Below are 13,586 nucleotides of genomic sequence, written 5' to 3'. Positions count from 1 at the left end.
GTACAGCTTGAGAAAAGAGGCATGTACTTCTGTAAACCAAGAAAAACTTTAATAAAAATAAATAAACTTCAGTAAGTCTACTTTGAGTAAAAGTGAACACTACTCTTAGATTCTTTTCAGATATGCCTCCAACTGTAAATAAAGATGGGAAGAGTATGGGAATAATGGATACACTGGTCTATATTTCATATTTTTCAATAAACAAAGCAAGAACTTCTGCATATTTGCACAAACTTCCATTTTATAGCTCATGGATAATTGTGTTATGTGGGGAGCCAACAGGAGTTCCAGCTATATTTTTATTCACTTCCCCCTAACAGCTGTTTCATGCTGCAGAATAAAGGCCCTCCAATTCTATAAACATAATGGGAAATTTTGCTGGATTACTTTAATAATTACATAGCTGTTCCACAAAAAATACATTAAATTATGTAATACTTCTAACATTTAACAATGAAGGTTACAAAAAAACATATACCTTTGCAGAGAATTTTTAACCATTTTGCTCCTCAAAACTATGCTAGACTAATCTAGGCAGGAAAATATTGACAGTCAATTCAGTTCAACCCATAACCAGTGAAAACAAATTGCTCTGGGGAAATCACACTGCCATTTCATTTGTATGGTTCTTTAAAAAAAAAAAATACAAGACAAAACAATCCATTGGCAGAACTTCATGCCATTTGATTTAATAAAGGAAACCTTTTGAGAGGCAATAAGTCTGTTGCCTCGAAGAATCATTTATGATTCAAGCTGCTATAGTGAACTCTCTGATTAAGTCCTTTGTGGACACACAGTTAAAACAGTCACAGCAAATAACTCCTTAATAAGTCTAAGGCTTCTAGCAAGTACCACCTCCAGCAATGGCATCTGAAGGCATCACACTCCATCCTGAGGCAGTTTTAGGGTCACTTCCAGACTATCTTTTTATTGCACATTCATCCTAGTTTGTTTGCACTAAGCTAGCAAAGAGATTATATGATGTCTGCTGTTTATTGAGCTTTGGTTTGTGTGGAGGTTATACTGCTTCCTGTCAATTGATTGTCATCCTGTATTTTCTAGTCCAGCTTGTTGTGCCAGAGTGCTTTAATCCACTTCAATAGTGCAAACCTAAATGTTTTCTTTAATGTACATGAAAACATGTTATAGTCTGTAGGGTTTTTTAAATTTCACACTAACTTGAGATGTGAATTCATTTGTACATTATTAGAAAAGTAAAATAAACACTTTAGACTTGTAATTATAGACCAAAGTCATATGAACAGTCAATGCCATCACCAAGCAAACCCTTCCTCACAAGTTATTTACAAAGATTCCAGCACTTGAGTAATTGCTGTTGCTTTTAAACTTAGAAAACTACAAAATTTTAGAACTCAAATTCTGCTCTTAACTGTTACCTAATTTAACAGTTTATAGCTCATAAAACACTGCATAAGTAAATACTGTTACAGCTGTTAAATGCTTCCTAGTCCCTTGTCTCTCCCAAAAAGTCACTTACAAGGTACAGCTTATAAACTATTCCTCACTCTGCCTCATTCTTGTCCTTTGCCTTGTGTCTCAGCCTTGCTATTCACTTCTGTGTCCACATCAGCTTAACCTATGGGCTGCATTTGGAGAAATTGTATTATCTAACTTCCCTAGATGCTGTCATTTTTTTTCTGAACGGTCAGGTATACAGTCAGGGTCAGGGAATGCTCCTGGACCCAGCACTGTCTAGGGAGATGCAAGTGATGGAGGTTGCTTGGGCTGGTTTTACAACCATGGCCTTACCTAGGGAAGACTGACCTAGCCACAGATTTAAATCTTTTAAATAAATGAATGAAACACTAGCCTTTGATTTACAACAGCAATACCATTACATTGTGCTATTATAAAACAACATTTATACAATAAACCTAGTTCTATGGGTAGGGGAAGCATAAGCATCTCTCACATTAAAATACAGTACTGTACAAGTTGTCAACACTTTGAAGGTCTTTCCTGTAAGTTAACAGTTAGCCATCTGTTCAGTGGTGTACCATATGATATGTGAACTCCTCATGTACATCAATTCTGATCTGAAATGGCAATTCACATGCAGAACTCTGTTTCTGACTGCCCTTGATGGGCATAGTGTATCTTTATATTCAACAAAACAACAGGAAAACACCTGTGGTGACAGTTTCATGCAGGGGTTCTGTTCCTGGCCATCGCACACATTAGTGAAGCACAAATAAGCCCACCTTGCCCCACTGTGCTCCATCCCCACTTCACAACTCCCGTTATGCCCCCATTATGCCCTCTTCCAAAAGGACCCACGCATCAGGGATTGGGCATCAACTGGAAGCGAGCAAAATTGTTGCCACCTGTATTACTAACTGCTCATTATACAACATAATCCAAACTGACAAAACAGTTGGCATACTTAGTCAAACCACTAGCCCATCTAATGGCCAATATTATCTTCCTCCTATGTGCTGATAGTATCTAAGGATATATCTTAATGCATAATCTGTCAAACAGATATTCCCGGCTATGAGAATGGCATCGGAGAGTGCCAGCCGTACCGTGCTCTGCGACCCAGTGTCCTGCCACTTGCACCTTGATGCAAGTCGGCATTCTCGGACAATCTGCGGGTCTATGAAACAGTCCTCCCCCAACCTGGGGAGTCTGCCAGGGCTAATTACCCCCATATCAGTGCTGAATTACCGGCACGGCTGGGGTCCAGTCGTATGGGAGTCAGCCATTTCCCACTGCCAGAAACAGGAAGCTCTCCTTTTACTTATCTTAACATTACATGCACAAATTGTTAGAAGCAGATCAAACATGAAGGCTTCCTATCAACTCTCTTGCGGTAGCTCTATGCCAGCTCAGTGGGCAAAGTTTTCCTAGGATCAGTACTGTACAATGTTGCCAGCTCATTGATAAAAAGAGACTTAGTGGCATCACCGTCAATTTAGGAACTTCCTGTACTGTCAAAAGTGGTGCTGAATATGAACTTTTGAAGAAACATGCAAAGCAATGCTGGAGTGATTTCCCCCTTTTATTTGTAGTATCTTAACTAATAATAGGAAAATCTGGGGGGGGGAAATTCTTATGGCAGAAGGCTTTGATGATCTGGGCCATGGGTAGGCAAACTAAGGCCCAGGGGCTGGATCCAGCCCAATCGCCTTCTAAATCCGGCCCGTGGATGGTCCAGGAATCAGCGTGTTTTTACATGAGTAGAATGTGCCCTTTTATTTAAAATGCATCTCTGGGTTATTTGTGGGGCCTGCCTGGTGTTTTTACATGAGTAGAATGTGTGCTTTTATTTAAAATGCATCTCTGGGTTATTTGTGGGGCATAGGAATTCATTCATTTCCCCCCCAAAAAATATAGTCCAGCCCCCCACAATGTCTGAGGGACAGTGGACTGACCCCTGATCTGGGCTAACAGCCAAGGTGGCATATAAGGGGATACTGCAATGTAATATAATAATAGTAACATACGTTTTCCACATTGACAAGCCATATCTCTAACTATGGTAATGTATCATTTTTATGCAATGGTAGCCACTGAATATAGTCAAGGTCACGACCTCTCCATGTTTTACAGAAAAAGTTATCATGGAGTTTTTGTCAAGGACAATATACGTATTGAAATGAAGCCTGCAACATCTATAACAGAATATTGTGAAGGAACAATCTTTCTTTAGAGACAACAGCCTGCTGCTTGAAAGATAAAATATATATTTAATGAGATTTAATGGGTCTATTCTCCTTTTTAAAAAACTATAAAATGTTCTCTGTATGAACTACATTCTACAGAATTTCCAGATTATCACAATTAATCTTGTTTCTTTTATTTTCCTTTTGTACCCTTCTCTTCCACAAAGATAGGGATCAACATTTTGCTCCAATGCAAACAGCAGGCATTTTAAAGTCAGCTGCCCCTATCCCGAATAAAGAGTTTGCCTCAAGCCAGAAATAAACATTTCCTTTGTAGAAACCTTTGGTGGCTACCTTGCTTGCAAACAACATGCTTTCTTCTCAAATGCCTCAGTAGGGTTGTTTATATTGTTTATCTAGTAGCAGACTGCCTGTTTGAACTTATGATCTGAAAATACCTTTCTTTTCAATAAACACCTGCATAAATTCTTTTTCTGTTCTATTCTAGTCATCCCTTTTTTCTGTTCCCCACAACCTCCACTTCCTAAAAATGGGAATATCAGTGAAGAAAAATATACTCAGTGACCAGGGCACAGTGCAGAGATAAAAGAAGAACTGATAGTGCAGCCGATGTTTTCAATTTGCCACTAGAAAGGCAACACATCATAACCTTATTTTCACTGCTGAAAAAGGAGATAATACCTACAATACTCAGTTTGCTAACAGAATGACTCACAACCCTTTCCATTATGATAGTCATACTCACACTTATACTAAACGTTATAAACATGTTATATAAACTGCATGTTATAAACACATGCAGAAGTAGTTGTTTGGACACACTCTGCATCTGACCAACCCTGTAAAACAGAGGTGGGGAATCTCAGTCCTGGGGGTCAATTGCAGTCTTCCAGGCCTATCTGGCCCTCAAGACTCTACCTAGGCCATGCACCCACCCACCCCTTCCAGTCCTGCTATGCACCTTCTTAAATGTTTTTATCTGGCCTGTAATGTGTTTGAACTGTTATAATGAATGAAGAATGGAGAGATGTGTGTTGTATGGATGTAAAACTTTGACTTTGACATGGCTGGAATGTAGCCAAACGGTACAAAAGTAAAAGTGACAGACCACTTTTGCTTCTACCTGTGCCCACCACTGGCATGTGACCCCAGAAGCTTTCATACAAATGAATATGCCCCTCAGACTGAAAAGGGTTCCCCATTTCTGATGTAAGCATTGGCTTTTTGTATACAGATCTACATGGGACCTTTCAAGCCCTTACTGTCAATGCATACAGAACTGTACATTGGATGGCACACAATTAATATGACAAAGGTGGTTGTGGGAATCAGATGTGAATGAGAAGCCTAGTCATATGCATTATGGAAATTTAATCAGTGGTATCGGGAAGAAGTAATCAAGTAATCCACCATTAACCTGCTTCACACAAGCATTATTTCACTCTAGTCACAATCATTTCATCTTTGACAATTGCAGGTTAAAATGTAAGTTAAGAGAATGTCCAGTTGGTTATGATGATCAGTGTTTCAATCAATTCCCTTAACATTGAATTATTACCACAAAAAGTATTACAAAAGTATTGGCTTATTCCTGAACTTGTGTTTTAAGCAGCTGTCACAACCAGATAATATTTGCAAGGCACCTGAATGAACGGACACTTCCTGATTTTAGTGAAAACTACAAATACCAATAGAAAATACCCTAACAAACCTGCCATCTCCAATTTAGACATTAACACTTTTATCATGGCTAAAAGATTATTGGGATACAATTCAGCCAGATAAAAACCATCATCCTGTAGCATAAGGATGTAAAGACTAGAAAGGTTAAACAGAAAGTATGTGTGTAAGGAGCTAAAAGATTCCATGGCAGCTGATCAGTAATTAAGGATAGAAGTTAACCAACTTTTAATGGTTTGGATAGAAGTGGAACAGAGTTTGGGAATTTTAAGAACAAAATGTGAGCAGTGTATAAACATAGTTTGCGATAGGAGGCAGTGTGATTAAGTTGCAAACCTAAGAGCAATTGTTATTTTGGAAATATTACAGGACTTCTGTTGGTAGAAATATATGCATTACTATGCATATTTCACTGCCCTTGACATTTTAATATCACATAATTAAAATGCTGAAATTTAATAGTATTCTTTGATGCGCACCAAACTTGTTTGTCTACCTTATCAGAAGTGATCAAACATTAAGGTTAAGGGATGACTTTCACTTACTAACATACTTCAGAAACAGACAGATTTTAATTTGAAAGCAAGTTAGTAACACAAAAGTATGTTTCTTTCCGGACAATAAGAACGTAAGAGTGCAGAAGTAGGCATGTCATAGCCCACTAAAATCAATGAGATTAGGTGTACAAAACTCAGTTATAGGATTGGGCTATGCTACACCAAAAACTAAAACCATGAGTTAATACATAGTTGAACACCACATTCTCTTATTATTTCATCTAACTGATGTGCTAACATAACCTTATATTCAGTACACTTAAAATAATTCTAAGCTTGGAAGGTCATTATAACTCTTTATCCAAAGCTCAATTGTACTATTTTGAGTAAGGGAACAAAGTTCTTTGCTCTACCCCTAGGTCTGAAGGTCTTTCTGACCCAATATAACTACTGACAATCATGTCGCTTATGATAGGTTGAGCTACTTCAGGCTACCTGGAAGCCCTTTCTGAGTCTACTGAACCAAAAACCAACTTCCCAGCCACCAGCAATGACAATATCTTTATCTCGTCATAGAGAAATGAGTAAAATAACCAGCTACTACAGTAGCCTTAATAATGTAACCTGGTAAAATACATTTAAGTGAGAAATATGCTTATTGTCCATGATAACAACTGAATGTAATGTGCTCTCCATGATAACAACTGAATGTAATGTGCTCTCATGTACATCCCATTAAAATTAACACTGTCATTTACTTCGGCAATAAAAGATAATATCATTCATAAAGCAAGAGATTCCTGCTAATCAGAGCAAATGAAAAGCAATATGCACTTTGACAATTTATACCAGAATTCTTTGGAGCTTCAAATATAGAAACCATATCTATATTTTACAAAAATCATATTTTACAAGTAGTCAGTTTTGGAAGGAAACATTTGTAGATTGAGAAATTACTCAGTTCAATGATGTCCACATATATATGTTGGTTGTTCATCCAATTCATTTCTGAGGGAAAACTGGCACTCCTTTACTGGCAATAACTGTTAGTTTCACCCATATACCCATCTCTTTTGAGTTATACATGTAATTATTTTGCTAGAACTCTCTCACTAGGTTCCAAGGCCATTCTTTTGATAATTTATGATTTGTACATATTAAACATTCCATTGCCCATCAACAGAAGAAACATGGTTTTCCTAGTCACATCATCAGAAAAAGCATAAAAGATAGATAAGAGAAAAAAGTTAACCTGACAGGAAGTACAGTATGAGTTGTTTATCACAAATGCCCATTATCATGTAAGTTTCCACCACTGTATACTTTTCCATTTTTCATTATGAATAACTTGAAGGTGCTGATACAATAGCAGTATAATGTTACATTAGAAATTGAACACAAAGCCTCATCTCTCTTTCCATTCTATCCTATGCATGTTAACTGGGAAATAAGTTTAACTGCTGCTCAATGGAGCTTATTTCCAGATAAGCACATAAAGGGCCAAAGCCATACAGCACAATCCAAAGTAAGTCTACTCAGAAGTTAAATGAGACCTCCTCCCAGGTAAGTGTGTATAAGGATTGCAGCCTCTGTCTTTCAGCTTTTGCAGTGGGGGTAGGAAGGAAACCTGTGGCCCCCTATACACTGTTGGACTCACATCAACCCCAGCCAACATGGCTAATGTCAGAAATAGTGGAGGATGCAGGCTCCCCATCCCTGTACTACACAGTCCAGTATTCCATTCTTCTAATGTTTGACAAATATGCTACAAAATAAAAAAAATCCATTATTCTCAAGAATAATTCACTGACAAAAGAAACAACTAACACTGAAACTATACTTCTAACGTCTCCAAAATAACTGTATAGGTGGGAAATAATCTGAAATGATGAAATTATCATACAGCATACTATGTGAGGGATATGAACAAAGGATGACCACATTACGATGTGCTGACTGAACACGCAGATACATAGTAACTTGTTTCAGACAGAATGCTAAACTATTATTTGTTTAGCTTAATTCTGACTTGTTTGTACATTCAAACCCAACTAAGCTCATCAACTATGATCTGAAACCATAGTCGGAAGGTAACTTGCGTATTTCACTATGAACATGGATTCTAGGAACATGCTTCCTACCATCAATATGTGGGGGAGGGGGGGACTTAACAAAGCTATAGTTAAATAACCAAACTTTTATCAGACTAGTGTCTAATCAATCCATGGCCCCATCCAGAGAACTCTGCAACTAACTTTTCTAAATTGTAGCTACCTGCACAAACTTGCAACACAGGCTCCTCCTACACATGTACTATTGAGCCCATCCTACAAGTAAAAAAGTTTTTATCTTAATTCTGAAATCAAATTTTCTACAGTATGCCCCGGAATATCAGTAGCTGGGCATGACAAAAAGAGAGCGTTGTCACACTTAGGTCCTGTTTATGGACTTCTCACAGACATCTGGTTGGCCAGTGTGAACAGAATTCTGGACTAGATGGACCTTTGGCCTGATCCAGCAGGGCTGTTCTTATATTCTTTCAATGAAAGTCTCAGGGGGAACCTCTGCACAGCTCTTTGTGCCATAGGCCACAAGGAACACTGTATTCCCCCACCCCACCCCTTCCCACAGAATCTGGAAATACACAAACAAACAGGCAATTCTACCAGCAAAATCAATTTACTGTACTGATTCTATTAGCACAGGCCATTCACATGGGCAGAAACAATAGGCATTGAAGGGTGGGAATAATGTCCTGCTAGAATGGCCTTTGCTCCTTGCTAATTCCCTGTATACATCTCTCTACCTGCTATTATCCCTTGCAACTCTAATTCTTATACAATTATTTCACCACACTAGAACTTCTGCATGCATGTAAACCCATTCATTGCAAGAATGATTTCTACAGGATGAGAGTGAAGTTCAAGAAAAGTTTAGTTACACCTGATTTTTGTCATAGCCCTGTAACTACTTGCCAAAGAGTGCCAATTGAAGCTCCTTAAGAGGAAATGGCCACAATGCAAATGCACATGTATAAGCATTTAAGCCCCATGGAAATTAAGGGTTTGATTTCACAGAAGCTCTATACTGGAACATGGTCAACTATTTCAAAACATAGTATGATTTTGGCTGAAAACATATAGTTCTATAATTCTTATTAAAGATCTTTGCAAGCAAGAAAACAGCTTTCCTGGCCTATCTCCTGCTTTAAAGTAATTCATTTTGAATGTACACTTAGGGAGTGTAAAGGTACAATTAGAGGTTTTATTCTGCTATATATTAACTCCCAAAGGGACTACAATGGTTTCAGCAGAGCCTGCTGAAGATTATTGACTTCTTCCACCAAAAGTCAATAATCCTGCCAAGACAGGATTAAACACTCAAAGTGCTTAGAATATATTTTCTCAGTAATCTTTACAATAGCCTTGTAAAGTACACCAGTCATATAATCATATTGCAGGAAGGGGGCTAAGAGATAGTGACTTGTATAGGACTACATATTAAGTTAGTTGGTGAAATTTGCACCCATTACTTCAGATCCTGCGTTAATGCAACCTTTCTGTGGAATTATCTGGCCTATCAGCAGAGGAGATGGGGATGAGGAATGCATTGCTTATCCTTTCCTGAAATTCAGAAGTGCACAGTGGCATTAGTACAGACTGTTGCAGCTGGCCAGCCAGCATCCACATCTGAGACATCTTCAAGGACAAATTATATGTTATATTTTTTGCTGTAAATCTAAAATTCTTTAAGGGTACATATAATGTAATATGTGAAAAAGACAACCCCTTGTTTAAAACCATGTTTCATAGTACTGTACACTAATCAAAGAGCCATGCAGAATTGGCTACAGCTCCCTAGAGAGTATACACTTTGTTGTGAACAATGGGGAGTCCTGTGACACTTTAAAGACCAACAGGTTTATTATGACATAAGCTTTTGTGGCCCAGAACTTATTTCATCAATTGCCATTCTCAGCTAGCAGACATACATATATACAGGTGTAAAGAAGAAAAAAAGTAAACAATAGGACCATTAAATGCCAGAGGTACAATCTGTGACATGTATACTTTTGAGCTCTGCAGTTTGGCCCCACTGTTTAGCTTTTTTCTGTACACCTCTGCACTAGTCAGATCCCATCTGAAGAACTGTATTCAGTCCTGGACATTGCACTGGAGAAAACAACTCCTGTGAGGAAAGGTTGAAGAAACTGGATATGTTGAGCCTAAAAAAGAGAAGATGGAGGGAGAAAATGATAGCACTTTTCAAATACTTAAAAGGCTGTCATGTAAAAGAGGACAAAGACTTGTTCTCTGCTCTTCAGAAGGAGTAGTTCTAATGGGCTTAAGTTACAGAAGGATAGATTTCAATTACCCATTAGGAGAAACTTCTTAATGGTAAAAGTAGTCGGATAATGGAACTAATTACATAGAGGAGCGGGCAGCTCTCCTCACTGGAGATCTTCAAGACTGGATTGCCATCTGATTGGGATGCTCTAACTCTGGATTTCCTGCAGCGAGCAGCAATTTGGTCTAGAGGGCATGTAAGACTCCCCTCCTAACAGCCCTGTGGCTGTTTGTGCCATATATGCATTATTATCCGTGCAAGTAGGAGGAGATGGAGGACTGCTCAGCGAAAGCACAAGTGCTGCGTGTAGAAGGCCCCAGGTTTCAATTCAATATCAACAGACAGTATAATCTGACCAGGAATATAGGCAGCTTGCTGGGGTCACAGTTTGCAACAGTTCCATACCACAGGAATAGCCAGGAATAAGACACTCTCTCTCACCCCCCCCCCACATAATAGTTTTCTCTCCATATTTTTTTACACATCAGGCAAATACGGGGGGTGGGGTGGAGGGGTAAACAAAACCTCCTGTCACAATAAGTCTTTGAAGATGCCACCGGGCATTTGCTGTTGCCTGACTGTGAAACATTAGACACCTCTCAACTTTAAATAAACAAAAACAACCTCCGGGGACTCCAATGGGACTTACTCGCAGGTAAGTAAGCAAGGGTAAGCCTAACACAGCCACCCATCAAGACCTTTGTTTTTGTTTTTGGGTAGGGAGGCGGAGGTGGTGGGGAGGGGAGAGAAGGGAAACCTCACCCACCCACCCAAGCACAAAGCAGAAATTATGGGATGGGGAAGAAGGAAGATGCGGCGGGTGGCCGGGAGGGGGGGTGGCGAGCTGAAAGGAAAGACAACTTGGCATCCTCTTCAAACTTCCCCACAGGACTTGGGGAGCGCGGCCACAGAGTTAAATGAGGGGAAGGGGCAGTTTCCGAGTCCCGGGTCGAGGTGGGGGGTTGGGAGCCCCCACTCCGTCGCTCGCTCATTTACCTACCAACTCACTCCGATTTGGGGGGGCGGGTGTTGAGCGCACTTAATAGGACAGACCCCCCCTTCCTCCTCCTCCTCACTTTCTTCTCAAAATGGCGGGAGGAAGCGCCGCCTAACGGTGTGTGCAGCGCACGCGAAGCGGCGACGGCGACGGGGGGGACGGACGACGACGACAAAAGACGAGGGCCCCCCGGCCCCCCCATGCACAAAGTAATCCTCTTTTCCTCCCATCCCCCCCCCAAACTGAATTCGAAGTACAAAGAGGGGTTGAGAGCCTCCGCTCTTTCCTTCTTGGCCGACACCCCCCCCCTCGCACTCCCCATCTCTTTTCCCTACTCACCTCCTCCCCTCGCTGGACTCTTCTCCTTTAAACTCCCACAACAATTCTTCACCCGCCCCCCCCCTCCCTCCTTCCACTCTTCCCTTACCGGAGCGGTGCTCGGAGCGGCCAAGGCGCATGCGCGTAATAACTGGGGCGGCGCGGGCCGTTCCGGCCGGTTTGTGAGGGAACCCGAGGGATTGAGGCCCGGAGTGCAGGCGGCGGGGCGCGCGAGCGAGAGGATGAGGGTGGGAGGGGCGGGAGGCTCAGGCGGGAGCGCGCGCATCGGCCGGCTCCTGGGGGGCGGCAGGGGGATGTTTTGGGCAGGCGACTTGGGAGGGGAGGTTTTTTTTTCCGTGACACAAGTTGCGACACAAACCAACCCACCCACCCCTGAATCTTGTGGGTATGGGGATTCTGGCCCATAGGATGTTGCTGACCTACAGCTCCCATCCTTCCTGCCCCATGGTCATGCTGGCTGGGGCTCATGGGAGTTGGGAGTCCAACAGCATCTTGTGTTGAGAGGGGGGAGGTGTCCCACACAGGGGTGGCTCCTTCTGTTTGGCCGCCTGAGGCAAAACGGGAAGGTGCCATCGCCCAGTCCTGCCTAAGCCTCGCTTACTGGGGTCATGAGGCGGCAGCTTTCAGGGGTGGTCTGGCAGAGATCTGGTGAGATCTCATGCAAGCTACATGAAATCTTGCAAGAGATCAGGAGTGCCGGCTTGGCCCCGCGACCGTGGGTGCCTGGGGTCGTGGGTGCCATGCACCGTGCATGGCCCTGGCACTGAAATTGTGAGTGCCCAGCTCCTTCATGGGGAATTTTGTGGCACCCAGGGCCCCAAGGAATGGGCACCTATGCAAGAGATCCGCAAGATCTCACGGAAGCCGCCTCTGTGTGACCCCAGCCCATGGGATTCTGCCGCCTGAAGCAGCTCCTTCACGAGCAGGCCGACTCTGGTTGCAGGTTTGACATCCCTGCTTTCAAGAACAGCAGCTCCTTTTTCAGTTTTTTAATGTGGCAACAGGATTGGTTTAGACCTCTTTCCTCTGGTATTGTATCCACATGCATGTCATACAGTTATGCTTGTGAGTTCTGATGTATTACTTGTCTTTTAAAAGGGTTGGGATTTGATAATGAAGAAAATAACTTGCAGGGTTTATGTGTTCACATGCAACGCCCCTTACCAAATTTGCACCCAAGGCTGTTTTTGCATCTACAGCAGCTTTTATGATTCAATAAGTCTTGTCATGCGGTCATGATTGTCTTGCCACTTTTAATGCATAGTATTTTTGTTATCTTGCCATTTGTTCAAGTTGTTTACCTCCATAATTGGGAACACTTTATTGCTCAGTTATGTCTGAATGCTAAAACAATAACAATATTTTCCCCCAATAAAAAGATTTTTCTCCCATTGGAGTTGTAAGACACATCTATAATGCAGGGAAAAATAAAGCCTCAAGCAGGCCTGAAACTGTTACAATTTAAATGAAAATGGGATCGAAGGAAGATGATACGTGAGAAGCTAAATGGCTCACATGAAGTACATGTTAAACTAGTCTTGATTGCTAGAGTGAGATACTTTTAAAACCTGCTATTAAAATTCACTAAACGGGAGCACATATTTTGCCTAATCTGCATATCTGATTTGATGTTAGAATCATAATTCTGCTGATGGTTAGGCAGCATGCTGGTACATTTTAGTTGCAATCCTATACATGGGGGGAAATCCCATCAAATTTAATAGGAATTACTGGCAAGTAAATGACTAAACAACAACAACAACAAAACATGCATAGCACCACACTGGTGTAACTCATACAACACACAGACACACACATCTGCACGCGCACATGTTTATGGTGTCTTCTGCTCTTAAGGCTGCAATCCTGTATCTGTTTATCTGGGGTCTGTGGGATTGTGCTGTAACATTTATTAATTTAAATATACCCACAATGGATTTATTAGCGGCAGTTATCATCAGTGTCCTTCGGTCAAGTTCATCAAACTGAGTTAGTCTTATCCATGTCAAAGTTGCTACAGTAATTTGTCATTGAACCAGACAGACATCTCACCAATGTAGGGCAGTTTATAGCATTTTC

General features: G+C 41.1%; 2 protein-coding genes across 9 annotated transcripts in view; one reads left to right on the top strand and one right to left on the bottom strand.

Moving 5' to 3' along the window:
* The window catches only part of LOC308591272 (lethal(3)malignant brain tumor-like protein 4), a 54,674-nt gene extending 42,939 nt beyond the window's left edge, over positions 1–11,735 (bottom strand). Inside the window, exon 1 of one of the 8 annotated variants that reach the window (XM_081201929.1) lies at positions 11,596–11,735. The gene's annotated coding sequence lies outside the window, so the exon portion shown is untranslated. Of the gene's footprint in view, positions 1–11,171; positions 11,366–11,507 lie in introns of those variants that run through there. The other 7 variants (XM_081201928.1, XM_081201936.1, XM_081201935.1 and 4 more) reach the window with 7 other exon arrangements.
* The window catches only part of LOC308591339 (putative transmembrane protein 244), a 59,096-nt gene continuing 54,002 nt past the window's right edge, over positions 8,493–13,586 (top strand). The window contains exon 1 of the mRNA XM_081202088.1: positions 8,493–10,826. The gene's annotated coding sequence lies outside the window, so the exon portion shown is untranslated. The remainder of the gene's footprint in view (positions 10,827–13,586) is intronic.

Source organism: Podarcis bocagei (assembly GCF_964188305.1).
Source record: "Podarcis bocagei genome assembly, chromosome: 7".
Classification (NCBI taxonomy): domain Eukaryota; kingdom Metazoa; phylum Chordata; class Lepidosauria; order Squamata; family Lacertidae; genus Podarcis; species Podarcis bocagei.
Note: the sequence above shows the minus strand (reverse complement) of the source record. Positions and strands in the feature narration are given on the sequence as shown.